This window comes from Dama dama, chromosome 25, assembly GCF_033118175.1.
Source record: "Dama dama isolate Ldn47 chromosome 25, ASM3311817v1, whole genome shotgun sequence".
Lineage (NCBI taxonomy): Eukaryota > Metazoa > Chordata > Mammalia > Artiodactyla > Cervidae > Dama > Dama dama.
The window spans coordinates 13,728,627-13,754,733 of record NC_083705.1 but is presented as its reverse complement, the minus strand read 5'-3'; the positions used below and the strand labels follow the sequence as shown (position 1 = coordinate 13,754,733).

At 43.5% G+C, this 26,107-nt stretch overlaps 1 long non-coding RNA gene across 1 annotated transcript in view; it reads right to left on the bottom strand.

Annotated features, from left to right (window-relative positions):
* LOC133046646 (uncharacterized) overlaps positions 1-26,107 on the bottom strand; it is a 237,066-nt gene that overhangs the window by 21,582 nt on the left and 189,377 nt on the right. The window contains exons 5-6 of the long non-coding RNA XR_009690539.1: positions 15,365-15,432; positions 6,373-6,505 (exon numbers count right to left, since the gene is read on the bottom strand). This is a non-coding gene — a long non-coding RNA (uncharacterized LOC133046646). The remainder of the gene's footprint in view (positions 1-6,372; positions 6,506-15,364; positions 15,433-26,107) is intronic.

Below are 26,107 nucleotides of genomic sequence, written 5' to 3'. Positions count from 1 at the left end.
AGGCAAAGAGACGCACGAAAGTCAGATCATGGCAGATGGAGGAGGAATGTGTGGGTCTGGCTGCACTGCTGCCCATTCTGGGGTGTGGGGACCCTGGGAAGATGGCCACCAGGATGGGGAAGGAAGTTGGTTTCGACGACTGAAGGGTTTTAGTATGCATCAGTCCCCAGGTTCAGGGAGGAGGATTCCAGAATGAATCGGGCTTTTGCCCAGCTGGTAATATTGGGTCCGAGGGCTCCTGCCTCTCCCCTAGGGAGCATGTTCCTGGCAGCATCTCTACATATCAGTGGTGCATACGCCCAAGGTGCTGCTGACTTTTCTCTTCAATAGTCACCTCCAGTTATCTGCAGACTCTTTCCTCACATCCCGAGAAGTCTGGAGAATGCTGTTGGCTTCCACAGCCACTATTTGTTGAGCTTCTATTTCAGAGTAGACCCTTCAGACATCTCAAACGCCATGGCAGACAGGCACTACTGGCTATGTAGTCAAGATGAGAAATCTGAGACTGAGAGTTCAGAGTGTTTGCCTATGGTTACTCAAGTAGGAAGCAGAAAACCTGGATTGGAGGTCAGGTCTTTCTGATCCCTCAAAGTGCTGTCTTTTCAGCCTCAGTTCACTGCCAGTCTGTCTGGCAACCCCCGAGGTCACCCATGGTATGCCTTCAAAGACTTTCAATCACAGGTCTCATCTATGCCTCCAACCAGCTGGTAGATCTTATGAAAGGCACTGGGTTATGTTTCCCTCTTAAAACAGGGGAGTTGCCTGTTTTAGGGTTTCCAAGATGCATTCCTCAACATTTTAGTCCCTTAAGATTCTCCATTAGAAAAAGATCCATGGTCAAATGCCCTGGAGAAACCTTGTATAGTCAACCTTCCTCTCAGTGATTCACGTGTGGTTAAGGCTTTGAGAAATCTCACACAGTCTGGCATTCTTCACACCTATTTAACTGTGGTGTGAAATTCCTAAGGATATCCTGGAAATTGATGTTTCAAAGCAACACTTTAGGAAGCACCAGATTTGAACACCCAAATATTGGTTGCTATCTTCCATACAAACGTTCTAGGCTCCAAAAACAAATATAAACTGTCAGGACAAATGGATCCTGCCCTCAGAGAAATCAGACTCTGGCAGGTAACATAAATATGTCTAGGGTGAATTGTAGTGTTCTGTGGAAAGTGCCTAAACTGATGCCAAGGGACAGGCACTTGTTGGATGAGCAAGGGCTGGGAGAGAAGTTAGAATGGCATACTGAGATGACCCAGCAGAAGGAGCAGTGGGTTCTGTGTAAGTGGAAAGACGTGTGGATATGGGGATGATCAGAAGGACTCGACAGAAGAGGTCATCAGGTGGGACCTTGAAAGATAAGCCATAAAGGGGTGTGGAAGAGATGATAGAGATTTAGAGCAAGGAAACGGATCAACCAAGGCACAAAAAGTTTAGGAACTGGTCAGTGATTTGACAAAGCTGAATAGGAACTCAGCAATGGGTGTGGGGGAATGAGGTGGGGGTGCTCTCTGAGAGAACAGCCCCTGAAAGCTTATGGGTTTCTGACCCAGGGACCCTCTCCGGTTCTCTTGTCCGTCACACAGCCAGAATTCCTCATCTAGATTTTCTGACCATACTCAGCTTCTCTCCAAGGGTTTAGCCACAAGGATTCCGCCAAGTTCTAACCATCAAAAGTGGGATTGCCTGGTGGCTCAGACAGTAAAGAATCTGCCTCCAGTGCTGGAGACTCAGGTTTGATCCCTGGGTCTGGAAGATCCCCTGGAGAAGGGAATGGCTATACACTCCTGTATTCATGCTTGGAGAATCCTATGGAGAGAGGAGCAGCCTGCTGGGCTACAGTCCATGGGGTCAAGAAGAGTTGAACAGGACTGAGCAACTAATACGTTCAACCACAAAAAGTGGTGACACCACAGTTGGAAAGTAAACTGCACCCCCAAATTTACCTCCCGGTTTTCCTTCTCTGGGTTTCCAAAGGTTATCTGGAGCCCTGCTTATACTTTGGGCTTCCCTGGTGGCTCAGCTGGTAAAGAATCCACCTGCAATGCAGGAAACCTGCGTCCAATCCCTGGGTTGGGAAGATCCCCTGGAGAAGGGAAAGGCTGCCCACTCCAGTGTTCTGGCCTGGAGAATTCTATGGACTGTATAGCTCATGGAGTCACAAGGAGTCGGACACGACTGAGTTGGACAATTTACACTTTAGGTGGCAAGTAACAGAAAATTCAACTAAAGTGACCGAAAAATTTTCTCTCTGCAGGATGGGAAGGGCCAGGGCAGATGGAAATTCTGGTACCTAGGGGTTTCTCTACCACACAACATCCTCTTTCAGACATCTACCCCAAAGCAATTCGGTCACCTGGTCGACCCAAATGCCATCACAGCCCTCTTTCTTCTACCAGGACAGAGTTTGTCTTTCTCATAAAATACAACTGGAAAGAGGATATTTTGTCTAGAATTCAGCAGCTCAGTGGTGTCAGAAACACCATGTCTATAATTCTCATCACCTTTCCATCTTGTTTTTAAGACATCAGATAAGGTTCTATCCTTCACGTCTGTTTTGAAAGTAGAAATAGGGGAGAAAGTACACATTTTTTCACAGAGCTCCCGAAGCTCTTCCATGTGTAAATGTTTCATTGCCAAAAACATGTTACATGACTTCCCCTAGATGCAAGGATGTCTGAGAAAGTGAGTGTTTCACTGGGAACTGAGTTTACTGCTGCTCTAAACAAAATCCGGGTGCTGTCAGCAAGGAGGGGGGATGTGGATACTGTGTCAGTCATAAACAACGTCTGCCTTCCACAGGCAATATAATTCTGCTGCCCTTCTGGGCAGAATTCTTGGTGGGGCCCCAGGACAGCACTCAGCTCCCATGAAATGACTGCTTCTTGGACATTTCTGTAAACCACTCATTCCCCTCATCAAGGTTAATGCAAAAAGAATTTTACTGTTTATACATTTCCAATGGACTCTGGGAATTTAAGGGTTTCTTTAAAAGATCTCAGGAAAAAGGCACAACTCATTATGTGCCTTAAGCATGACACACAGCCAACTGTGACCAGGGCACTTAGAGTGCAGGACGGCCTGTGCTCTCAGGGACGTAACGCTCTGACTCTGTCAGCAGGAGCTGGACACCGGCAGCATCTTCAGATCCCACATATCCCTTGGGGCAGGGTGGGGATGAGATGTCCTGCTTCACTTGAGAAGAGGTCAGAGATATTTCAAAGGTTCAAAACAGACCCACTGAGAATGAAGGACAGAAAGACTAGGGAAGTCTGCTGGGTGTAGAATTAGGTGTGTCTTTGATTTTTGTCTGTTTCCTAAAATACTTTCATCATGAAGGCTCAGTCTCCTACTCTTATTCTACCTTTCATCTAAAGTCTTTAGAGCAGGATAATACAGACTCTTCTCCATGGAACGCTTACTCTATACCAGATACAATACTAAATGCTTTATATGCTCCATCTTATTAGGCCTCACAACTGCCTTGGACAACAGGAACTATCATCATCTGCTCTGCAGAGGAGGAAACAGAGACTCAGAGCAGCAAGTTAACATGCCCAGGGCTATTGCGTATCAGAGGCCAGACTCCTAACCATCATACCATCATGGCAGGCTACTGTGCAAGCCCAAGAAAACTATAACAGCTCTTTAACTCAGAACAGTGTTGAAGACCTGGGTAGTGATCTTTGCCTTGGGGCCACCAGTCCCCTGAGCCTAGCACTGGGCTCCCTGCCAACTCTGAGCTACAGTGCCCATTACCACAGTCTGCTTATCTGCTTTCTTAACTCTGGAGGTGGGCCCAGGGCAAAGAAACTAATACATATGGGGCTGCAGCTTGAGCCAGGCCCTGAGGAACACTGATCTGAGTAGCATTTGATCCTTGCCACAGTTCAAAGGAAAACCTAGGAGACTGTCAATTGTAATGGTCTGCCCTGAATCTGGTAGATTTCAGTCTTGCCAGCTGTGTGACCTTCGGCAAGCCTCCTAACCTCTCTGAGTCCCATTTCCTCTTGTGTAAAATGGGGCCCATCATGGGAATCTTGTAAATACCAAGTTAAATAATCCATAGGAATAGTTTAGCACCATGCCTAGTGCAACAAAGTCCTTGATCGATAACAGCTACTATGTGATTGCTACTCTATTAGCCCTCTTTTGAGGGTGAAGAGACCAAGATGGCCTGCCCAGGTCCCACAACTGGAAAGCAACAGATGTGGAATGGACCCCAAGTCTGAGCTGGCTGGATGCGTGAACTGTGAAGCCCCCTCCAATGGGCTGTAACCACTGGGCACCTCTATCAGAGCCGTGGCAACATCACAGGGAAGCAGCATGTGCCGCCAGGTGAGGACCTGCTCTCTCCTTTGAAGGCCAAACCCTCGAGGAATGGGGTGGGGCACAGCCAGACCCCGGGCAAAGGTGACTCTTAGCAGGTTCCCTTTTTGCTGTCAGCAGCAGGCATGCCGAAAGCCTGCATTCCGCGGGGGCTGCAGAGGGGAAAGGCGTAAACTCGAATCCTCTCGAGATGGCACCGGTGCTCACTCTGGTATCTGCCTGAGGTGTCAGCACATCATAAAGCATTCCTGCTTGGCTTGGAGCAGCTGCTCCTAATTTTGTCCAAGGTTCAGAAACAACAAGACACGTGGGTCTGCCACTGACTATTCCTGTTCAAGGCTCTGGAATTTTGGCCTCCAAGGCCTCCATCGGAAAACATTCAGAGACATTCTCACAGGCCAGCTCAAACATGCTTCCAGGAGTCTTCTCCCAAGCGCCCCTCCTTCTTCAAACAGGCCAAGGGTTTTTTTGTTTTGTTTTGTTGTTTTCTGTTTACCCCTTTGGGCACCAGAAAAGTACAGCGCACACTGCACATAAATGCAAACAGGAGATGCAAGGTGGCCAAAATGGTTTGGCCGTGAAGTTGTCATTAAAAGAGATGAAAGAGACGGCCAGGGCACTGCCTTTGGAGGCGGCTGCCAGTGTCCACTGGGCAAAAGGCATGGGGTCAGACATGGTCGGCGTGGCTCTGTGGTGCTCTTCACACTCCAGCAGAGGGCTTAGCCAGGCTTTGCAGGAAGTTTTGTAAATTCCCATTTGTGTGCACGAAGAGGAGAATTCTCTGCTGCTGGGGCTGCCTGTTCAGGATGCCCACCATCAGCGTGAGATGCCCTCTTCCTGGAAATCAGATGCCAGGAATGCCAATCAGGGGCCCCAAAGGGCAGCCTGGGCCCCTCAAGGATGGGGGGAAAAAGCAATGGGCTATGGCAGGCAGAGCAGCACGTTTGGAAAAGAAGCGTGCATGCTGCGTGCTGAGTCATGTCTGACTCTGCGACCCATGGACTGTAGTCCACCAGGCTCTCTGTCCATGGGATTCTCCAGGCAAGAATACTGGAGTGGGTTGCCATTTCCTCCTCCAGGGAATCTTCCTGACCCAGAGATCAAACTGTATCTCTTGCATTGGCAGACGGATTCTTTACTAGACCTAAGTCCAAATCCTGGTTTTCTCACTTATCTCCTTTGAGGTTTCAACCAAATCCTCTGTCCTCATTTGGAACACGTGGTTTACAACACCCTTTCTGCCATCTCCTAGAGTTGGGCAAACGAGGAGATGTGTGTGCAGGCTCTCATCTAGAAAGGACTCAGCACATAGAATGTGCCAGGTTAGAGTTCAAAACTGCAGGTGTATTTGGTGTGGTTATAAGGGTCCTGTGAAGGCACTCAGCATGTTCGTGACTAAAGGCTGGCCCCACTGAACGCACTGGAGAGAGTCCTCTGTGATTTTCTGAGTGAGTGGAGGAAGCCAGCGTGCATCAGAAAGCCAACCCCAAGCCGAAAACACCCTGCTGTTTAAAACCCTTCAAAAATCCCCACTGCCCTGGGAATAAGTACAAAATATGGCTGTGAATTGATACTCCCTCAGATCTGAACCAGAACCTCTGAGATGAGACCCAACAATGTGTTTTTAACCAGCCTTCAGAGGACTCTAATGCATGGGTGACAATCACCCCTCTGGGTCCCAACAGCCCCTTACGGCCAGTGGAACACAGCGACATGGATTTTTAAGGCTGTAGTAGCCCTCATGGTGGCTTCATTAGCTGCAGGCTTCCCCTGAGAGGTTCTTCTTTCAAGCCAGACCTGCCAGGACATTGTAGCTCAAATTGCTAGATCAACAGGAACTCCCACCAACTTAAGGCAAGGAAGATGACATGACTGAGGCTTCATCGCAGAGAAAGAATGTTGTTGCCATGAACAGGATGGATTTTAAAGGGATAGAGGCAGATGAACGGTGTGCGGGTACCCTGCGTAGCACTTGGAATGCTCTTGACTACAAGTAATGGATTATCGAATGAAAGGTGTTTGAAACAATGCAGGCCTTACTATGTCACTTTGCAAGCAGTCCAGAGGGAGGCAGGGCTGGTCACCAAGGTCTCAGGTCTTCCCATCTGGTGGCAGGTCATCCTTCATGGTTGCAAAATGGCTGTTGCAGACTCCACATGCAGGCACCATTTGCCTATTAGACAACAGGGCAGTTAGGCCTTAACTTTATCTTTCTATTAAGTAGAATGTTCCCTGAAGCCTCCTAGCAGACTCCCCCTTACATCTCCTTGCTCAGATTCAACAGGATGATCACTCCTGGGCCCACCACTGACAGAGAAGAATGGAACTGTGGCAATTGGCTTTGATGCCTCATGAATAAAATCCAGGTTTTTAAAGGGGGGAGGGGATGGTGGGGGGAGAGAGTAAGGGCCAGGGATCCACCGACAACTATGAGAATGTGTCTTCAGAAAGGAATGAGTTCTTTGGCCCATTTTTTGATTGGGTCATTTATTTTTCTGGAATTGAGCTGGGCATACACACTGAGGAAACTAGATCTGAAAGAGACACGTGCACCCCAATGTTCATCGCAGCACTGTTTATAATTGCCAAGACATGGAAGCAACCTAGATGCCCATCAGCAGACGAATGGATATGGAAGCTACGGTACATATACACAATGGAATATTACTCAGCCATTAAAAAGAATTCACTTGAATCAGTTCTAATGAGATGGATGAAACTGGAGCCCATTATACAGAGTGAAGTAAGCCAGAAAGATAAAGACCAATACAGTATACTAATGCATATATATGGAATTTAGAAAGATGGTAATGATAACCCAATATGCAAAACAGAAAAAGGGACACAGATGTACAGAACAGACTTTGGGACTCTGTGGGAGAAGGCGAGGGTGGGATGATCTGAGAGAACAGCATTGAAACAAGTATACTATCAAGGGTGAAACAGACCACCAGCCCAGGTTGGATGCATGAGACAAGTGCTCAGGGCTGGTGTACTGGGATGACCCAGAGGGATGGGATGGGGAGGGAGGTGGGAGGGGGGATCGGGATGGGGAACACATGTAGATCCATGGCTGATTCATGTCAATGTATGGCAAAAACCAACCACTACAATATTGTAAAGTAATTAGCCTCCAACTAATAAAAATAAATGAGGAAGGAAAAAAAGAAAGAAAATTAGTGAAGCAGAAAAAAAAAAGAAAGGAATGAGCTCAAGGACCTCCCTGATGGTCCAGTGGCTGAGACTCTATGCTCCCAATGCAGGGGGCCCGGGGTTCCATCCCTGGTCAGGGAACTAGATCCCACAGGTAGAAGCTAAAGATCCTGCATGCCACAACTAAGACCCAGCACAGCCAAATAAACAAATAAATTTTTAAAGTTAAAAAAGAGAGGAATGAGCTCAGAGGATGAAGCACAGAGTGTCAGATGCCAGGAGGCAAGGCTGGCATCCAAGTAGATCACGGATGGTCCTGCACAGAGCCGGGGAGAATCTGAGGGGAAGGTGTTAGGGTAGAAGTTAAACCATGTTGAAAAATAAACTCTGTAGAGAAACAGAGCAACGGGAGAAGAGCAGAAGGAGCAGATCTGGGCCTGAGAAGATTTTATTTTACAGGAGCCATTAGACGGACAGAGAAAGACAGCAGAAGTCTGGGGACACCAAGGCCATATGTGGATGGGGGTCCCTTCCCCACCCGAAATCTTTTGGGGATCTAAGGTAGGGTTGAGGGCATACTAGAGGTGGTCCAGGTTTGCAGGAGCCCTCAAATGTCCAGTGGGGCATATGTCAACTTGTAGTGACCCCACATCGAGGGTCCTTGGGTCCTAATCTAATACTTAGTCTTTTTGAGCCAAAGGAAACTTGCAGACAGGGAGCACTGTGGGGGCGTGGAGGGAAAATCAAGTTTCTAAGCTTGCCAAGAACTTCCTTTCCAGAGAGCTATTCTGTGTTGATGAGTCTGTGTCTATTTTCTATAAAGAGGCAGGGGGACCTTCCCCTCCAGCTCCTAGGCCATGCACAGGTCAAGGGAGATCTGCCAGGCAAACAGGGAGCACTAGGGGCCTAGGAAGAGGGAGTGGGCTAGGAGGAAGTCAGGCCCTGCAGACACCCCCGACTCCACCTGCCTTCACCCGAGCTCCATCCAAGAGGAAACGGATCCCAGGGGTGCCGTGGAGGGGAGCAAAGGGCTTTGAGCGGCCTTGAGGAGAGGAGAAAAGATGAAGACAGTCCACAAGGGGTAAGGTGGTCCTGTGCAGTGATGCAAGGGGGGTGCTCCCCGGAAAAGCCTGCAGCCCTGACCTGTAAGCCCACGGTCAATGGGGTGCAGGTGCCCTGGGGGCCCGAGTCAGCAAGGCTCCGCCAGGCAGGGACTTTGTGGTAAGAGGGCTGAGAGCAGACTGGTCCCTAAGGCAGGCCCCCCTCCCTCTGCCATGCACGAGTACTGGAGTGACAGAGGCGTCCGCCAGGGCCAAGAGGAGAGCAGTGTCAGCAAGCCGCACCGGGAAGCACTCTGCGCAACCCCCTCGACCTGGAGCGCCGTCTCGTCGGAGCCGTTCTCCCCCAGCCCCCGCGCCTTCAGCATTTACTGTCTTAGGGGGTCTGTCAGCGCCGCCACCTGCTGCGCTGCCCAGGCCCTGGAACGGCCCAGGGCCCGCAGCTGCCCGCCGCCCCTGCCCTCGCGGTGCCCCCTCCCTGCAGCCCCGCCGCGCAGCTCGCCAGCCTCAAGCCCGGCCAGCCGCGCCCCTCGCCTGCCCTCCTGCCGCGCGCCTTCCCCAGGGGGCTTTTGGCTCCGTGTGTCCCGTCATCGTCACTGGCGGAGGAGCCTTGACCCCAGAGCAGGCAGTCTCCCCACCCAAAAACCACAAGTCTCTTCTCAAAGGGTCAGCTCGGCAGTGGGGCTGGCCTCCTCCGCGTCCCACCACCCCGTCCTCACTCAGAAGGGAGGCAGTCACCCGCCTTGCCCCAGCGTCTGGTCCATATGCGTCAGGTCCCTGCTTCTGTTCACACTGTACACGGGACAGACTCTGTCTCCCCTCTTTATCAATTTCTCTGCAAACTTTACAAAAGTAACATGTGTCCACCCTACTCAGTAGGAAGATGTCAAAAGAAAAACATCACCTCTCCCCACCCTCTTTGCCTTTGCCCTTGCTTCCTTGGTGGCTCAGAGGGTAAAGAATTCTGCCTGCAATTCAGGAGACCTGAGTTTGATCCCTGGATTGGAAAGATCCCCTGGAGAAGGGAATGGCACCCCACTCCATTTTTCTTGCCTGGAGAATCCATGGACAGAGGAGCCTGGTGGGCTACAGTCCATGGGGTCACAAAGAGTCGACCCAACTGAGGAACTGACACTTTAACTTCTTTCCCTCTTCTTAAAGGAGGAAGAGGATAACCTTCCGCCTCTCCTGCTCACGTAAAATAGGTGCATAGGCAGCCTTTTGGCTTGAGGCTATCAATACACACATCCAAGGCTCACCTTTCTCTCTTGAGGAGGCATCATAGCTTTCCTCGCCCATAGATAAAACCAAACATGTTTTGGTACGTAGTTGCAGAATAGTTCCATGGATTTAATGCATCACAATTCATTTGCTCAGCTTTCCCCCAGGCTACTCAGGTGATTTCCAGCTCCTTGTCAGCATTGGCACATCCACGATAAACACTCCCCATCCTCCCTGGAGGCAAACTCTGGGCTCAGGGCTCTGGTCACAGATGCATCCTCCTCCCCCCTGGCCTTTTTCTTCCCTCCCTTTCTTTGTGGCTTCATCCATTCTCTCCATTTCTTGTCTGTAATTTCCATCATCGTACTGAGTAACTAGGTCCAGAGAAATGGGACAGAAGTTAAATGGGAAATAAAAAGTAATTTGTTTTCAGATGAGAGAAAGCTAGCATGCTTGCATACTGCTGAGGATTTCTACTGCTTCTATTTAAAGTTCTTTAATTCATTGACTCCACTATTCTGAAATATATGCTTAATTCCTCCCCATTACTTTATTAACTGTAAATAATATCTGTTGCCTCTAATACAAATGATAAACATATGGTTCAATTATGCTATCACTTTGTCATCCTTCTCTGCCTTCCACAGTTGCTTGTGTGTGTGTATGTTATATCCATTGATTACCACTGGAACTTTAACTGAAACCTCTATTTCTTCTTCTGTCACTTCTCATATGTATCTCAACTTTGTGAGTTGAGGTCATCAACACTCTTCCCTTTCCCCAATCTTTTCTTTCCTCTGTCACATTCCAACTTTGATTAGTAATAACTGTTTATAGACTTTTGGACTCTGTGGGAGAAGGTGAGGGTGGGGTGATTTGAGAGAATAGCACTGAAACGTGTATTACCATATGTGAAACAGATCGCCAGTCCAGGTTCGATGCATGAGACAAGGCGCCCAGGGCCGATGCACTGGGATGACCCTGAGGGATGGGATGGGGAGGGCGGTGGGAGGGGGGTTCAGGATGGGGACACATGTACACCCACGGCTGATTCATGTCAGTGTATGGCAAAAACCACTACAGTACTGTAAGGTAATTAGCCTCCAACTAAAATTAATAAATTAGTTTTTTTAAGTAAAAACTGTTTATAAATTGAATCCAATTGGTTTAAAATATAGCATTAACATGTCTATATTGGCACTACTTGCATTGGGCTAAGTGGTCTGTTAAAATTAAATTATCTTCTCTAGAAGTCATTTATCCATTTATACGTGCATTTATTTATTCAGCAATTATTTACTGAGTACTGCTACCTTCCAGGCACTGTTTGAGCCACTAGAGGTAGCATGATGAAGAAAACACAAGAATTCCTTGCCCTCTGAAGCTGACATTCCAGTAAAGAAGGCAGGCAATAAACAAGCAAACAGATAATGTAATTCCAGATGGAGATAAGTATTACAAAGGAAAATAAAGTGGAATCGGAATTTACACAGTAACAAGTTAGGGTACTTTAGATTGAGTAGTCATAGTTTCCGAACAGACACCTGGTGGGGAGTGAAGGAACAAGTCATCAGTAGCTGTTTAGTTAACCACCTTACATCACAACACTTGGAACAGCAGAAGGAAAATGCCACAAACATTATAGTCAAATGGATTTTCTTTCCTTACCTTTTTTCCTTGTACATTTGAATCATAATATGGCACTTTAGATGCTCCCACTTCCTTCCAACTCAAAACTCTGACATCCTTTTATTCGTAAAGGCAAACCATCAATAGCAAACCGTCAAACACCAATTCAAATGTCAAGAGATTTAGTTGCCACTCACTGAATTAATGGATAAATATTTAAATGGTAATGATAATAAGATATAATCTTTTTGAATTTTTTTTGCCATGGGTAAAAAGTAAAGGTCAAGGGGAACCCCTCTCCCTTTCAACGTGCTCGAGAAATAGGAAGATGTGTCACTTTGAAAGAAAAGTTCAGGATAATCCATCCTTCTAAAGGATTCTTCTTTATTACTTTGACAAGTTTAATTTAGTTCTGGTTGTTGTGATCACATCCGGTAAAAAAGCACACTCAGTGAAAGCAATAAAGTCCTAATGAATCAAGCCACCCCCCAGGAGCCCTTAGTGATGGAATCAGCACGCAAGCAGTGAGGCAGGACTACTGGGATTCCGACAGAATGACTGGCTCTGCAGATTAGCATGGTCAGAAAGACTTCAAGCCTTCTGGTGTAGTTTTCACTTCCAAATAACTTTTCGAGCTTTTTCTAGTTAGTTCTCAGCCTATCTGCGGGGACTGTGAGGTAAACTGAGGCATGGAATGACACTGACTCAGTCTAGCGTGCCATCTGCACGACCCCTGGAACCCTTCGTGATGCAGTGCCAGACACGAGACGCTAACACGCAAGAGGCTCTCTTCCTCCTGGGTGAAGGAACCAGTGTCTGAGTCCTCACTGTTTAGGACAGAAATTTCACGACATGAAGTGGACAGCAAGGCAGTGAAGGGAAAAGAGAACAATTTCTCTCAAATACACCAAGTTAAGGAACTAACCAACGGCCTCAAGAAACAGAACGAAGCTTTAACAGATGGGAATATGGATCTATGTAAAGAAATAAAAAGCTCTGATAACTCTGTTGTAAATATGAGATTTAGTAACTCTGTTTGTAAGTATGAGACTCTTTCTTAATACTTAAATACTTTTTAACGGATTATTTAAATGGAAATAATGACATTGGATTGATGGGTTTATAAATAGTACAAGTGAAATGGATGAAACAAGAGCATAAAGGCTGGAGAGGAGAAACAAATATACTACTGCGAGATTCTTATATTATACATGGAGTAACATAATTACCACTTGAAGAAAGACTGTGATAAGACACAGATGAATACTATAAAGCCTAAAGCAACCACTAAAACAACAACAAAAGTATGACTAATAGTAAACAAGAAAAAAATTAAAAATAATCAAAAAAATCAGAAAAGGAGAAAAAAAGACACAGAGAATACAGGAGGCAAGAAAATAAATGGCAAGACGGTAGATCTAAACCTAACCGTATCAATAATCACATTAAATGGAAATGATGAAAACATTGCCCTTTAAAAGGTAGGAATTGTTGGATATTTTTCAAAGCGAAACAATTGCCTGCCATTCACATGAAACCCACTTTAAGTATAAAGACCCAAATAGGTTAAAGTAAATAGAAGGAAAAGTTGCATCATGCTAAAATTAATTTTTTGAAAAGCTGGAGTGGTTATTTTAATTTCAGACTCGGGATAACACCAGAGATAATAAAGCTCATCTGACAGCAGCGGCAAACACACAGAACATTTACCAAGACAGAGTGTATTCTTGGCTGTGAACCAAGCCTTAACAAATTTAAAAGAATTCAAGTCATATAATGTATGTTCTCTGAGAGCAGTGGGATTTAATTAGAAATGAATAACAGAAATATATCCAAGTACTTGGAAACAAAGTGATACACTCCTAAATAACTCGTGAGTTAAAAAAGTGAGCATGTTAGTTGCTCAGTTGTGTTTGACTCTTTGCAGCCCCATGGACTACAGCCCACCAGGCTCCTCTCTCCATGAGTTAAAGAATAAGTCAACTGAGAAATTATGAAGCATTGGAATTGAATTAAAAAGTGAAAATACAATAACCGACAATCTGTAAAATGGAAGGCCTTCCCTAGTGGCTCAGATGGTAAAGAGTTCCCTGCAGTGCGGGAGACCCAGGTTCAATCCCTGGGTTGGGAAGATCCCCTGTAGAAGGAAATGGCAACCCACTCCAGTATTCTTGCCTGGAAAAATCCCAAGGACGGAGGAGCCTGGCAGGCTACAGTCCCTGGGGTAGCTGTAAGTAAAGCAGGACTCAGAGGGAAATTTATGGCACCAAATGCCCAAGAAGAAATGTCTCAAATCAATGACACCCGTTTTGATATTAAGAAACTAGAAAATAAAAAAGTAAATGAAACATAAAGTAAGTGGAAGGAAAAAAAATGGAGATCACTACCTAAACAAATACAATCAAAAACAGAAAAAACAAAATCAATGAAATCAAGTTTTTTTTGTTCCTTGAGAAAATTAACATCTACCCAGACTTATCATGAAAAAGACAAAAGACACAAATCACCAACATTAGGAATGAGAGGGGTACCATGTGATTCTACACATATCAAAAAGATAACACAAGAATATTTTGAACATTATGCCAAAACATTCTACAACTTAGAGGAAACGAACAAATTCACTGAAAGACACAAACTACTAGAAGTTATTTAAAAATAAATAGAGTACTCCCCTGGTGGTTCGGAGGTAAAGAATCCACCTGCCAATACAGGAGACCCTGCTTTAATCCCTGAGCTCTAAAGATCCCAGAAGCCTCGGAGCAAATAAGCTCATGTACTGAAGAAAAAAAAAAAAAAAAGGAAAAAGAATAAATAGATACTCTGGTAGCCCTATATCTAATAAAGAAATTAAAATTTTGGTTTAAAACCTTCACACAAGCAAGCTCCAGGCCCAGGTGGCTTTGCTAGTGAGTTCCACCAACATTTAAGAATTCATACTAAGTCTACACAATCTCTTCCAAAAATGAAAGGTGAAATACTTCCCAACTCATTATATGAGTCCAGCATTACTCTGACATCAGAACCAGAGACATTACAAGAAAAATAGAGACCAATATCTCTCATGAATATAGATTAATCAATCCTCAGCAAATTCAATCTAGCATTATATATAAAGAGAATCAATGTAATTCATCACGCATGTGCGTGCTTAGTCGCTCAGTTGGGTCCAACTCTTTGCAACCCCATGGACTGCAGCCCACTAGGCTCCTCTGTCCATGGGGATTCTCCAGGCAAGAATGCTGGAGTGGGTTGCCACGCCCTCCTCCAGGGGATCTTCCCAACCCAGGAATCGAACCCAGGTCTCCCGCATTACAGATGGATTCTTTACCATCTGAGTCACCAGGGAAGGCCAAGAATACTGGAGTGGGTAGCCTATCCCTTCTCCAGGGGATCTTCCCCATTCAGGAATCAAACTGAGGTCTCCTGCATTGCAGGAGGATTCTTTACCAGCTGAGCTACGTAATTCATCACAGTAGCAAAATAATCAATGACCATCTCAATAATTTTAAAAAACAAGTATTTGAAAAAAAAAAAATCCAACCAATAAATGTTTCTGAAAAAAAATCTCAGAAAGCAAGAAGAAATTCTGCCAGCAGATGACCTTCAGACTTGAACAGTAACCTGGGCTCTTTCCTGGGTCTCCAGCCTGCCAACACATCCTGTAGGTTTTGGACTTGTCAGCCTCCTTAAAGTTGCGTGAACCAATTCCTTAAAATAAATCTTTCTATATATTTGCATCCTATTGGTTCTGTTTCTCTGGAGACTTCTGACTAAAACTCAACCCCAAAGAATTATGTTTCAACTGGTGAATGAATGAACAAACTGTAGTAATACAATAATACAATCTTCCTTAAAAAACTACAAACTACAGTTAAACTCAACAATGTGGATAAATCTTAAATGCATTGTGCTAAGAGAAAGAAGCCAAAGTTAAAAATAACTTGTCATAGAGTTAATAAACTGCTTACTTTTGTTTGTAACACAGATGTGGTCTGATTTATTCTGCTGTTTACTGTAGACATCCCATTTCATTTCCCTGAAATGAAAACACCACAAAGTTAGATCTTTTGTCTTTTTTACTGCTGGACCCCAGGTGTCTAGAAAAGTTGCCAGCACAAAGTGAGTCCTCAGTAGAGATTGGTTGAGTAGGAAATGAACAAGATTCAAGCTCAGATCTGCCTCCAAAGCCAACTTTCCTCACAGCTCCAGATTGTCCTTCATACCTCCTGGAATGACAGCGAAGCCTCCTATATGCTGAATCTGCCCTAAGCATCCATGCTACATGCTGTTGGCACGGTGCATAAACCAAGATCTCACAGAGTCCGACTCGGTGGCAGACAGACATTACCTCATTCAGTCCCACCATCCTCCTGTGAGTTGGGTACTATCGCCCCTATTTCATAAATTGAGGAACTGAGTTCCAGAGAGATTACATGCTCCTAAGGTCACAAAGAGATTGAGGATTGTCTGATCCCAAAGTTTTAAACATATTTTTTTAAAAAACCACACACTATACACAATTTAATTTTTCTTATGAATATTGTGGAACCTAGAACTAGATTTGGGGTTTTGGTCAGACAATATCAAAAACAGTGAAAAATGGACATTTGGTCATTCATTATCATTTCAACATATATCTTGAGCACCTACTACATGCCAGGTAACACCCTGGGAACAGAGCGTTGAATAAAATAATCCATGTCCCTTCTCTCATATGCTTGTTGAGATAACTGACAGAGACCTTAACTCAAACTAGCTTAAACACTAAAAGGAATTTTGGTTCATATTACTATTAAGCCCAGAGGTAGTTCTCTTACTTCAGGTATGGCTTGATCCAGCATCTCAAATCAACAATATAATTTCTTCCTTCCTTCCTTTCATTTTTTTCTCCATTTATCCAACAACATTTCTCTTGTAACTAAAACTCTCCCTTCTTGTTTGCAAGGTAATTTCTGAGACCTACATGCTTTCTTAACATGTCTAAGTTGAGAGAAGCATCATTCTTGGTAACAAGGACACTTAGAAGTCACTCAGCTTCTACTTCTTTTCCACCCATGGCAAACCTTGAAGAAACTACATACATCAAAAGGCTTGCCACTCCCCCACATTTGGTATTGTTGATCTGTGTGGAAACTGGAACAAAGGAGACTTTAGAGTCTGGCTGACCCTTGCTTTCAAAAATGTTTGTCAGCATTGGCTGTCAGTATGGAATCTGCCATGGTTGAGATATGTGTGGCTGTGGAATCAGCCCGGAACTGAGCAGGAGACGTGTTTGAGCTCCAGCTAAGCCACTTCACAGCTCTGTGGTTTCTATAAATCATCTCAAGGCTCTGAGCTTCAACTTCCTCTTGGGGATGCAGATAACAACATCTACCCTTGTCAACTTCACAGGCTTGTTGTAAAAATGCATCTCATCCATCCATCCATTCAATAACTATTATGGGCGGCCCACTCTATGCTAGACATCGACCTATGTTCTAAAGATATATCAGTTCTTTAGTTCTTGTGTCTCATAGCTTATGGTGGAGGAAAACAGAGTGTAAAAAAAAATTTTTTTAATGAATATATAATACACCATGCAGTGATGAGAGCTATAGGAAAAACTGACATAGGGTAAGAAAATGAGGACTTCTTTGATATTATATAAAATATTATATATTTATAATATATATACTGTTATATATTATATAACATATTATATATATTATATATTATGTTATATATTATATATTATATAAAATATGTAAGATGGCCCACGAGTGAATATTAGACCAGACTAACTAAGAAAGTGAATGAGTGAGCCATGCAAAGTTGTGAAGGACGAGGATACACCACACATGCAAAGGCCCTGAGATGATGGGATGCTTGGTATTTATAAGGAAAAGCAGAAAAGTCAGTGTGTGACTGAGCAGAGTGAATGAAGGGAGGATAGGAGATTGTGAGGACAGAAAGGCAAAATGGTGCTAAATCAATCAGGGCTCGAGGCCAAGGTAGAGACTTTGGCTTTTACTCTAATTAAGACAGAAGGCATAGAAGTGGTGTGATGTGATGCGTGCTTTGCAAAGATCATTCCAGCAGTTATGTGAACAGGCTTCATGGGAGCTAGTTTGGAAGCAAGGAGACCAGGTAGGAGGCAATTGCAATAAAGCAGGTGGGAACTGGCAGAGGCTTGGACCGAGCTGAGAGCCAAGCAGGTGGGGGAAAGTGGTCAGGCTGTGGGTGTGTTTGGAAGATAGCTTCAACCAGGCTTTCCTGATGAATTGGATATTAACAAAGAGAGGAGTGAAGAAAGGTCCCCAGTTTGGCACCTAAGAAGTGAGAAAACAGAGATGTTACTTATTGATATGAGGAAGATTGCATAAAGAATGACATGGAAGTTCTCACTGAGGACCTCAGTTTTGGAAATATTAGTTTTGAGATGCCTATTTGACATCTAGATGATGACGCATGACATTAGATATATGTATTTGAAGTTCAGGGAGGAGGTCAAGCGTGAAGCTATAAATTTTGAAGTTGGCAACCTATATAAAGCCTTGAGAACAGGTAAGATCACCTAAGGAATGTGTAGAGAAGAAACTATTCTTAGGCCTCTGAAGAGGAAACTCCAATAATTAAAAGTCTGGGAAGACAGAGGCACAGCAAAGAGAAACAAAATTAAGAAGCAGATAATGAGGTTGGAAGGGCTTCCCAGGTGGCACTAGTAGTAAAGAACCTGCCTACCAATGCAGGAGACCTAAGAGATGCAGGTTCAATCCCTGGGTCGGGAAGACCCCCTGGAGGAGGGCATGGGAACTCACTCCAGTATTCCTGGAGAAACCCATGGACAGAGAAAATCGGTGGAGTATAGTCCATAGGGTCGCAAAGAGTCAGACGCGATACAAATGACCTAGCAGCATCAGCAATGAGATAGGAGAGGAACAAGAGAGAGAGAAGTGAAGAAAATGAGTGGAAGGAGGCGTTAACTATTATTTCCACTTATTATCCAGTAGCTTGGCCAAGTATCATGATGGTAAATATAAACCCAAATATAACAGTAATTACATTAAATGTAAGTGGATTAAGTACTTCAATTAAAAGTCTACAATTATCAAACCAAATTAGAAAATAAAATTCAGTTTTATGCTGCTTACTAGAAAGTATGTTAGTCACTCAATTGTGTCCGACTGTTTGTGAACCCATAGACTGTAGCCCGCCACGCCCCTCTGTCCATGGGATTCTCTAGGCAAGAATACTGGAGTAGGTAGCCATTCCCTTTTCCAGGGGATCTTCCCAACCCCAGGATCGAATCCGGGTCTCCTGAATTGCAGGGAAATTCTTTACCATCGGAGTCACCAGGAAAGCCTGTTATTTACTAGAGATACACCTAAAATATAGCACACAGAGTAGTCACAAATTAAAGACCATAAAAGATACCACAAGGGAACCACCCAAAGTAAACTGTTGTAGGTACGCATGCATGCTAGGTTGCTTCAGTGGTGTTCAACTCTTTGCAGCCTCTGGTCTGTAGCCCACCAGGCTCCTCTGCCCGAGGGATTCTCCAGGCAGGAACACTGGAGTGGGCTGCCTTGCCCTCCTCCAGGGCATCTCCCCGACCCAAGGATTGAACTCGTGCCTCCCGAGACTCTGCACTGCAGGCAGATTCTTCACCGCTGAGCCACCAGGGGAGGCCCTGATATAGGTGTCCGGACAGCACAGCAGACTCAGGCAAGAAGCATAATGAGGACAAAGATAAAAGTTTACAATGATTAAAAAATTAATTCTCAAAGAAGCATCAATTTGTCAATTTATATGTACATTAAAAACATAGCTTGGAATACACAGAACAAAAATTGACAAAATTATAAGGAAATAAAGGCAAATCTATACTCCTAAAGGAAACTTTAACACACTTCTCTCAATTAAAATATACAATAAGTAGGAAAAATCTGTAAGGATATATAAAATCTAAATAACACAATTAACAGACTTGATATATTGGCATGTACAGAACATTGTGCCCAAAACAATGTCCAGTCTTTTCAAGCGTACATGGAACATTTACGCTGGCCATAAAAGAAGTTTCAACAAGTTTCAAAGAATTGAAACCACTCAGAGTACATTCTCTGACCACAGAAAATTAAGCTGGAAATCAATAAAAAAAAAAAAAGTAGAAATTTCTCAAATGCCTGGAAATTTAGTAATATACTTTTAAATAGGTCATGGAAAAGAATTTCAGTGGCAACTGGAAAATATCTTTAACTAAATGATAGTGAAAATATATCAAAACATGTGGGATGTGACTACATCCCTGTTATGAGAAAAGTTATAGTCTTGAATGCACATAGTTTAAAAGAAGAAAGGATGAAAAAAATCTAGATATCAATCTCAAAAAAGAACTGCAAATTAGATCTAAAGAAATGAGAAGGAAAGAAATAATAAAAACTAAGAGTAGAAATTAATGAAATATAAAGCAGACTTTCAGAAGAGAAAATCAACATGCCCCAAAGCTGGCACTTGTAAAAGAATAATTAAAATGTTAGGTTTCTGGGAAGTATGATAAGAAAGAAATAGAGAAGGCACAAATTACCAACTTCAATGAAAAAAGAACATCAGTTCAAAGCCTACAGATATTTAAAAGATAATGATAAAATATTAAGAACAACTTTTTGTTAATAAATTTAAAATTTTAGATTAAAAAACCCTCAGAAAAACAAGACTAACAAAAAACTGACATGAGAAGAAATAAAAAAACTTGAACTAGTCCTACACACATTAAAAATACTGAGTCAACTGTAATCGACAAAGTCTATACAAAGAAACTTTCAGGCAAAAATGGCTTTCCTCTGAGTAAATTCCTCTAAATATGTATAGAAGAAATGATACCAATCTTACATAAATAGCTGAATAGACTTTTAAAAAAGGGAAAAGAAAATAAATCAATTTTATTTGTATATAATAGTCAAAAGCACATGGCAAATAAAACTTCAAAAGAATACTATTTGTATCAGCATATAAAATATTAACATTAATGAGAGAAATTAAGGAAGACTAAATAAATGCTGGGACATACTATATTCATGAATGGGTGTGAATGCTGGACAATAAGAAAGGTTGAGCACCAAAGAATTGATGCCTTTGAACTGCGGTGCTGGAGAAGACTCTTTAGAGTCCCTTGGACTGCAAGGAGACCCAGCCAGTCAATCCTGAAGGAAATCAACCCTGAGTACTCATTGGAAGGACTGATGCTGAAGCTAAACCTTCAATATTTTGGCCATCTGATGCGAACAGCTGACTTACTGGAAAAGACCCTGAAGCTGGGAAAGATTGAGGGCTGGAGGAGAAGGGGATGACAGAGGATGAGATGGTTGGGTGGCATCACCGACTCAGTGAACATGAGTTTGAGCAAACTCCAGGAGATGAAGGATGGAGGCTTCCCCATCTGCTGCAGTCCATGGAATCACAAAAGAGTGAGATATGGTTGAGCAACTGAACAACAACAACCATATTCATGAACTAGAGGCTTTGATATTTTAAAGATCTGAACTTAATCTCAAATTTAACCACAGATTCAAAGCAATTAAAACCAATTTCCTAAAATACAAGGGCTTCCCTGGTGGCTCAGAGGTTAAAGCGTCTGCCTGCAATACAGAAGACCTGGGTTTGATCCCTGGGTTGGGAAGATCCCCTGGAGAAGGAAATGGCAACCCACTCCAGTATTCTTGCCTGGAAAATTCCATGGACAGAGGAGCCTGGTGGGTACCCCCTTGGTCCCTGGGGGTAGCAAAGAGTCAGATACGACTGAGCGACTTCACTTAAAATTCAAGAGGTATCAACAGGGTCAGTTTGTCAGGAGCTGGAAGATACATTTTCCATGTGATTCACTCACATGGTTGAGAGTTCAGCTGGGCTAACAACAAGTGAGGAATCCTGGGCTTCTTCACAAGGCTGCCTGGGCTGCTCCACAGCATGGCCGCTGGGTTCCAGGAGGGAGAAAGCAGAAGCAGTCAGTCTTGTCAAAGTTAGATCTTGTACTGGCATGACGTCATTCTGCCCCGATTCAAGAGAGTGGAGAAATACAGCCCACTTCTCAGTGTAGGATGAGACAGAGAACTTGTAACTATCGTCCATCCAACATAGATGCTATAATACTTTCACGTCTGTATTTGCGGGGGGAGGTGGGGGAATTTGAGAGAACTTTAAAAATCTTTTTCTATCAGAGTCTAGTTGATTTACAATATTGTATCAGCTTCAAGTGTACAGCAGAGAGATGTAATTATATAGTTATTTTTCACATTCTTTTCTATTACAGGTTATTGTAAGATTTTGAATATCATTCCCCATGCCATAAGTAAATCTTTATTATCTATTTTATATATATATCCATACTTTCAGTTGATCTATGCAACATTTTTCATCTTTAATAATTTACTTATTTAATGATTGAAATAAATATGACAAAATCTTCATTGCATATGCATGTATGCAGCAGAAATATTCGCTATAATCATCTCTGCATACTTTTTCTGTTTTCTTTAAAATTTTAAGGTGAGGCTTTGGTTTTTATAACAGTTTTAGATTTATAGGAAAAACTGCAAAGATTCTATGGAGTTCTCATTTAAGGAATACTCCACATCACATTCACAGTTGGCATCTTACATTAGTACGGCATATTTCTCAGCATTAATGAACTAATATTTATATCTTATTATTAAATTTCATCATTTATTCAGGTTTCTGTGGTTCTAGCTGTTTTTTTGTTTTTCTGTTTTAGGGCCCCATCCAGGATACCACATTATACTCAGGTATTCACATCTCTTTACGTTCCTCTGGGCTGTGACAGTTTCTCAGACTTTCCTTCTTTTTTTGTGACCTTGACAGTCTGGAGGAACATAGGTAAGGCACAGTGTTGGTTGCCCTATTATTGGAATTTGTCTGGTGTTTTTCTCATGGTTAGATTGAGGTTACTTTTTGGGGGGAGGAAGATCACAGAAGTAAAGTGCTATTTTCATCACAACATAGCAAAGGCACATGCCATCAAGTTGACTTATGATTGCTGACATTACACTAGATCACCTGGCAGTCAGGTCTTTCCACAACAAAGTCCCTCGTACCTAAAAGGAAGATGCTCTGTGCAGCTCACATTCTCCCTTCCTTCGGGATGAAGCACTGGCATAAAGTATCTGGCGATCATCTGTAGGAGAGATTTGTCTCTTCTCCCTCATTTATTAATTTATCAATCATTTGTTTATATCACTACCAACTCATGGATATTTTTCACTTTGGATTATAATGAATATTACTTTATTTTGTTGCTCAAATGGGCCACCAGGGGCTCTTTCATTTAGCCAGTGGCATTTTGATTTGGATATTACCACTGCCAGGAGAAAGATGAGAAAAAGGCAGTTCAACCAAGTGATGAGACAAACCCAAGATACAGCAGCCCCCCTCTGGCTTCCAAATCTCCATTGCATCTATTCAGCCCGCCTGTTACCCAAAGGACTGGCTGAGATCAGCAGGGAGCACCCCCTGGAAAGCCAAGCAGATCAGCATGAGCCATGGGAGGTCCTTGTGTGTGCCTTCTCCACAGCCTGAAGGGTCACAGCCCAGGAAAGGATAATTACATATCTCAATAGAGAAACAAACAAAAAAAACCCATCTGAACAGCACCGGGTCGTAATGAAGCGGTTCGAGGCTCCATAAATAGTGCTGCCCCAGTCCTCAACCGTCTCTGAAGCAAATTAAAGCTTGCCTCAGTGCGGGGCATGAACCTGCTGCCCTGCCCCAGCCCTGGGGCTCCACAGGTCTTCACCAGGAGCACCAGCTGAGCAATGGACGGAGATCTGAGAACACGGACACAAGCCCAGCACACAAGGGGTGAGCGTTCAGTGGCCCCCTCTCGACGCAGAGTTGTTCTGGAACCCCACTAAGAATCTCCACAGGGGCTACCGACTCCAGGTGCGAGTGCCCCAGTCAAGCACAGTGATCGCACAAAGACTTCTCTTTGTATCCAGCAAGGAACAATCTTGAGAAATAAACTGGCTCTGGATGGAAAGTATAAAAATACCACCACAAAGAAGGTCCCATTTGAAGAAACCTTCACATCTTTCAAGGTCTATATTGTGTCTCAGACATGTGGCTCTTTCTGACCACAGAGAGACGAAAAAGCTATTTCAACCTTGATCGCAGTGATATGCTTAATTAGGAAGTCATTCAAAGCTGAGGAGTATTTCAACACCCAAGTTTCCATTCACAGAGCAAATTCTGTATGGAGTGCTATTAAAAACTTATCTAACACACAAAATGCTTTTAAATCCAACATCTCTCTTTGCCAGTATTTTTTAAAACAAAGCTGTAATGGCCAACAGGCACATGAACAGATGCTCAACATCACTAATTATTAGAGAAATGTGAACCAAAACAATAATGAGGTACCACCTCACACCAGTCAGAATGTCCATAATCAAAAAATCTACATACCATACATGTTGGGGAGAAGAAAAAAGAACCCTCCTATACTGTTGGTAGGAATGTAAACTGGTGCAACCACTCTGGAGAACAGTATAAAGGTTCCTTAAAACTAAAAATAAAGTTACAATATGATCTAGCAATCCCACTCCTGGGCATATATCCAGAGAAAATTCTAATTCAAAAAGATATATGCACCCTTTGTTCATAGCAGCACTATTCACAATAGCCAAGGCACAGAAACCACCAAAATGCCCACTGACAGATAAATGAATAAAGAAGATGTGGTGTGTGTATATATAATGGAATATTACTCAGCCATGAAAAAGAACTAAATAATGCTATTTGCTGCAGCAAGGATGGACATAGAGATTATCATATTAAGTAAAGTAAGTCTAAGACAAATATCATATGATATCAATTATATGAGGAATCTTAAAAGATGATACAAATGAACCGATTTACAAAATAAAAACAGACTCACATAAGTAGAAAATGAACTTATGGTTACCAAAGGGGAGAAGTAGGGAAAGACAAATTAGAAGTTTGTAATTAACAGAAATACGCTACTGCCTATAAAATAGATAAACAACAAGATCCTACTGAATCGCACAGGGAACTATATTCAGTATTCAATATCTTATAATAATAAACTATATTGGGGAAAAAAGCTGTCTTATAAGGTATTCCAAATATATAAGCAAGTCTCGAGAATACACATAGCAAGTTTTCCATCTAAACATTTTGCCCTACTTGCTGCAGATCTTTTTTTTTTTTTTTTTAAGAAATAAAACACTGTAGCAGCCCTCTCAGTGTACATGCCCATGTCTTGTCCCACCATCCCTCACCAGCCCTTGTCTAAAGCTGGTGTTCGCAGCCATTCACACCAAACTCTTCTCTCCTGCCTTTCACCACCTCCTGCTGCTCCGGGAACACAGGACTAGGTAGTGCCCCAGGAAGCGTGTGCTGGGGAGACCCACCTACCAGAACTGCTCAGCTCCAGAACCAGTCTGCCAAGCACACCTGTCAGGACGAGGAGATAGGACCTGGAGCAGAGAAGGGGCTTAAGACGCATTTCAACCTCCCGAAGACAAAGTAAGATGCATCACATAATGTTATGTTTTGCCTAAACTCTCCTTTGTTTTTCTTAAGTTGCTGTGCCTATGATGAAAATGATTCCACGTGTCAACATTAAAAAAAAAAACTTAAGTTTTTCATTCTCTTAAGAACTGAGGGATGGGGAGGCTCGAAGCTGGAGGAGCAGAGGAGGGCAGGGCACTGGGGAACCTGGGTGGGGTGAGTTCTGAGCTGGCTACGTAACACTGTCAAGGTCCAGAGAAGTAGTGAGTGTTAACAGATTTCTAACATCATTTTTTTTTTTTTTTTTGGCCTCACCAGGCAGCATGTGGAATCTTAGTTCCCCACCCAGGGATTGAACCTGCACCCCCTGCATTTGAAGCACGGAGTCTTAACCACTGGGCAGCCAGGAAAGTCCCTATCAGATTTCTAAAAATTATTTGATAAACTAGGGAATGTTTGGGCAGGCTACTGGGTTCAGAAATCTTTTTCTGCAAGATTTCTGCTGACTGAATGAAGACTCTCTGAATGGGTTCTCTCTGGGATATCAACTAAATCAAGATAAAAACAAACAGAGGTAGGAAGACCCCAAACCATACTGAGATGCTAAATTTCCAACCATGCTAAATTTAAGTTTTGTTAGTGAACTCAGAACTGAACCCAACCAAAGTGTTTTCGAAATCTGTTGTCAGACTGGTTCACTCTGGGAGTTTCTGACACTGAAGACCCAGACTCAAGTCTAGTCTCTGAATTACCATCACTTGAAGGGAAGGAGATGATCCACTGTCTGCTCTGTGCCGGGTATGGGAATGGATGTTTCACTTTCCATGGCTCATTTAATCCTCGCAAAAGCCTCTGAAGGATGGCATTAGCCCCATTTGATAGATGAGGCACTGGGACTCAGAGAGGTTAAGCAACCTGTAACACAGCCAGGAAGTAGTCTGTCTGGGTGGGCCTTGGATTAAACACAACTGTATGTAAACTCCGGGTTTTCTACAGTGGTCTCGCTTGTGTTGTGTGTTGGCTGGACTGTTTCAGACTGCAGGGAACAGCGAAGTGCCTGGGTTCTTGTTTTCTCGGGACTTGGCAGATGAATTGGAAGAATCCAGAGGAAGTGGCGGAGCCCAGGAAACAAACACAATCACAGCTGTAGCCAGATTCAGGCTTCTTGGAGCAGGAAACCCTGACCC